This window comes from Podarcis melisellensis (genome assembly GCF_964234715.1).
Source record: "Podarcis melisellensis genome assembly, chromosome: 2".
NCBI classification, from domain to species: domain Eukaryota; kingdom Metazoa; phylum Chordata; class Lepidosauria; order Squamata; family Lacertidae; genus Podarcis; species Podarcis melisellensis.
In genome coordinates this window covers 46,005,971-46,010,707 of record NC_138529.1, presented here as the reverse complement: position 1 = coordinate 46,010,707, position 4,737 = coordinate 46,005,971, and the positions used below count along the sequence as shown (strand labels likewise).

The 4,737-nt window shown below is 39.9% G+C and overlaps 1 long non-coding RNA gene across 1 annotated transcript; it reads left to right on the top strand.

Moving 5' to 3' along the window:
• The first annotated feature begins 563 nt into the window (after window positions 1-563).
• Window positions 564-4,473, top strand: LOC309362722. Its single transcript, XR_014165092.1, has 3 exons — window positions 564-674; window positions 3,145-3,242; window positions 4,340-4,473. It is a non-coding gene; the product is annotated as an uncharacterized lncRNA (long non-coding RNA).
• Window positions 4,474-4,737: the final 264 nt, after the last annotated feature.

Below are 4,737 nucleotides of genomic sequence, written 5' to 3'. Positions count from 1 at the left end.
TATAAGGGACAAGGTGGTCCTTTAGATAACCTGGACTTAGGCTCTCTAGGGCTTTCTATACTAACCCAGGCATAGGCAAACATGGCCCTCCAGATGTTTTGGGACTACAATTCCCATCATCCCTGACCACTGCTCCAGATAGCTAGGTATGATGGGAGTTGTAGTCCCAAAACATCTGGAGGGCTGAGTTTGCCTCTGCCTGTACTAACGATTATGCCTTCAACTCAGCTCCAGAATATGTTGGCAGCTAGTGTGTAGCTTTCAGAACCAGAGTAATATGCTGATATGAAGCAACTCTGGCCAAAAGTGGGCTTCAACATTCTAAAATATATTAACATGACCAAGTAAAGCAAGAAAAAACTAATAATACTGAATCGAGAACAGCTATGGAACAGACTTGAAAGAAACCACAGTCAGAATGTAATCTTCAGAAGTACAAAGATTTGCATACTTCCCTTGTCTCCTCAAGGTATTTTCACATTATCCTAGAAATGTACATGTACATCTAAATTTAACAGGTGTCTCATTTTCTACACAGATGGTGGTGATCATAAGGTAACATGTAAACATATAAAGCTAATTGCCACAGGCTCTAGTCAAGTACAGCTAAAAGGAGATGATCTGAAGAAGAGAACCGTCAACATGGCATGCAATCCGGCATAACAGCATAAAATGTAAATAATATTCATTATTATTCCTAATATTAAAAATGGAAATTACAGCATTTACAAATTGCTGCAAGGGCTATTGGAATTTCCCCTCCCACAGTTAAGCATTTATTACCAGCTGGGTCACAGAAATGATACATTTCTCACTGTGGGAGGGTGAGGTTCCAATAGTCCTGAAGGAGGCTATAATAAAACGTGTCCTGAAAAAGAAAAAAAAATGACATGATCTGGTTGGTTATATAACAATCACCCAGTATCAAATTTGCCTTTTCTGGGTAAGGCAATAAAGCGTGAAGTGGAAAAACAGCTCCATGTTCTTGGCTGAAACTAATTACCGTATTTTTCCATGTATAAGACTAGGTTTCCCCCCTAAAAATAATATGAAAAATTAGGGCGTGTCTTATACATTGATACATCTCCCCTATTTTTTTTAAATCTGAGTCCCTCCAAATAGGGGGTGTCTTATACATGGGGGCATCTTATAAACGGAAAAATACGGCATTTCCATCTTGGTTCAGAACAGAAACTGCTTTGATCACCCTGGGGATAACTTTTGCCAGAGAAAAAGAGTGAAACCATGTTGATATTCCTAGATCTCTTAGTAGCTTTCATACAATCTACTTTGAACCATCTCTGTGGGACAGGATTGCGATATGTGTATATACTGTTTTGAAACAGCTCAAGTCCTACTTGGAGGTAGGTCCTCGTTATTGGAACTGGAAGACTATTGCTTCACCCAGTAGCTATTGGTTTATTAAGTGGTGCATTTACAGTGTACCTCAGGTTAAGAACTCAATTCGTTCTGGAGGTCCATTCTTAACCTGAAACTGTTCTTAACCTGAGGTACCACTGTAGCTAATGGGGCCTCCCGTTGCTGCTGCACCGCTAGAGCATGATTTCTGTTCTCATCCTGAAGCAAAGTTCTTAACCCGAGGTACTATTTCTGGGTTAGCAGAGTCTGTAACCTGAAGTGTCTGTAACCCGAGGTACCACTGTACTTGAAACTACTGGAAGAGATCATCAAGAGATTTGGGCTGGGATATTATCTGTATGTGTATTATACTCAGAAATATCTTGCATTTCCACCTTTTGATCCCAGGCATTCTATGGACATTTTGAATCAGTGTATGATAGCAATGTTGAATTGGCTTAGGGTAAGCAAGCTGAAGCTTAATGCAAACAAGATAGAAGGGCTATTGATTGAGGGAACTGTTGTACTCAGCCTGATTTGAATGGGGTTGCAGGTCTCTTAAAGCAAAGGGTTCACAGTGGAAGTACTATCGATGCTCTGGTGATGGCAGTGGTTAGGAGTGTGTGTGTGCTTAAAAACAACTCTAATATGCCAACTCTGCCCTTTCCTAGAAAGATCAGACCTGGCCTGTCATTCATGCTCTTATCGCCTCTAAGATAGATTTAGGGCTGCTTTAGGAATTTGAATTGTATGAATTACTTGTCAAAACTATGCAGTCCATTCCCTGCTTACTGAGGCTTACCGATCAAAATTTTGTTGTCTGCTGGCTTTTGCAGTAACAGTTCTCATCTCTTGTAAAAATATGGGTTTTCAATCTTTTTTTAAATATATATATATGCTTGTGTCTCTCTTACATATAAAACCACGCTTATTTAGACGTAAGGGTATATCCTTTCTCATCTCATCTGGACAACCAGTTCAGCTAGGAAGGGAATAATTTCACCACTAGCATGTTTCGACAAAGCAACATAGGCTTTCAAATGCAAAGTGATGTTTCTTTGAGGAGACAAAAAGCAGAAAGGAAAAGGTGATGTACCGATGAGTCCTGTGGACTGTGCTGCAGTATGGGAGAAAAAGCCAAATAAAATAAAAAATAAACATCAAAAGAGAAAAACCCGACAGCATGCATAGGTTGAGGGGCAGGTAGGTAAGGAGATATATGGATACAAAAGGTACTGTTGTGATAGGTACAGAGCATAATGATGGGAAAACACTTGCAGAGACAAAGCAGCAGGATGCAGCCCGAACTGCATTCTCAGTACCAAGAGAGAAATCCTGTGGGTTGCTTAAGAAGATTAAGAGTGAAAGGGAAATGGAATACAATCACTCAGTTATGCATATATACGTGAATGCATGCAAAACAAGATGAAAAACCCACACAAAAACTTTAAACACAATCAAAACAAAAAAAATTCCTTCCAGTAGCACCTTAAAGACCAACTAAGTTAGTTCTTGGTATGAGCTTTCGTGTGCATGCACACGAAAGCTCATACCAAGAACTAACTTAGTCTGTCTTTAAGGTGCTACTGGAAGGAATTTTTTTTGTTTTGACTATGGCAGACCAACACGGCTACCTATCTGTAATTTAAACACAATATTACACAAAACAACTCTGTAACAAAACAGAAAAGTACACAAGAAGCCAACTTACACAAAAATCAAACTGAAGGGTCCAACTAGCTTTGTATTCCTATATTGACTCACAGTGGCTTTCTGTGGTTTCAGGCAGGGCTTTCCCAGCCCTCCCTGCAGTGCCAGGAACTGAACATGGGACCTCTTTCAAGCTAACCATGGACTCACATTGCAAGTCAACAGAATGTTGGGTAAAGATATGAGAAAATGAACTAGACTCAAAGGAAACTGATTCGCCCACCCCAGTTATGCACTTTGCTGTGAGTTTTGTAAGGTCTGGTTCCCTGCTTCTCTGCTGGCCCATTCCAATGACAGTGGTGGTCTTGTTTAGGGGGCAGCTTTGAATAAGACTTTGCCCAATATGTCTTATTAAAAACATAATGGCGTGCAAATGCATCCCTGCTTCCTCTTTTTTGTCCCAAGCTGTTTCAGAGGATCCCCATACCACCCTACTACTACCCCTACTACCAGCAGATTTTGGGAGCCCCAAGTGGAAAGGAGAGGAAGGTGGAGTTGTGTTCCCTTCTCCTCTCTAATGGACACTATTGGATTTTAGCCATCATTTTTGCTACTATTTGTCATTGCCCGCTGTTTTTCATCGCTAATAATAATGATAATAGTTAACACTTGGATAGTATTTTCAGGTGATCAAAATGTGTCACACATATTATCTAGCTGAAATCCTTATGACAAATTTGTAAGGTAAGTCTGTGTTATTATCCCCCATATTGCAGCTGGGGTGGTGGTGGTGGGGGGGGGCTGAGGCTGAGACGGAGGTCTCATCCACACTACTGCTTCTGCTGTGCCTAGAAAGCACGAGTCTAAGTGGTTTTCTGCTTGATCTGCACTTTCTAGGCCCCACTCCTTTCCAAGGGAAAAACTGCTCTTTAGAGATAGTTTTGAACAAATGGCAATCTAAGGAAAACCTAAATTGCCATTTGCACCGAATGAATGCTAAAGAGCAGTTTTCCCCTGTTGGAAACAGTGGGACAAGAGGAAGTATGGGCAAGACCTGAGTGACGTCATGGCAGAGGTGACATTTAAACTTGACACTTCCTGATTTGAAATATGGTTTGTTTCATTGCATTTTTTTAAAAGAAAAAAAGGTGCCAGTACTTTGAGTACCCCTATACAAAAAGGAATGGTTTGTTTAATCTTAGTGTTGTATTAAATTAACATTATATGTTTTGATTGGCCTGTTGATATGCTGTTCCTATGACTATTTAAATGTTGCCGGTTTGTCTTGTAATTGTTAATAAGTTTTCTGTAAATGTTTTATTTTATTCAGTTTTTCTAGTATGATGCATGAACTACTTTGGGCATTGTTTCTCATGGAAAAGTGACATACAGATCAACTGATGATGCCATCAACCTTATTGTCAACCACCACAACAACACTGGGATACTTTAAAAAATGGGAAATTGCAATTGGTCCAGAATACAGCTGCTAGGATTCAGGTGGGAGTTGTGAATGGAGACTACGTTATGTCATTGATCAGCTTCAGTCTTCATTAACAAATGCCTGGCTATTTTCTTGCCTTCAGGCATTAAAAAAACCTACAGGCAAACCTTTTAACATTACTACTAAAACCACAACTTGCCAAAACTGTATCTATCCCCTTATTATGAGCTAGATTGTAGCTGGGTTATTGAAGAATCCTGCTGTGCTAAAACTTTTCTTCACCA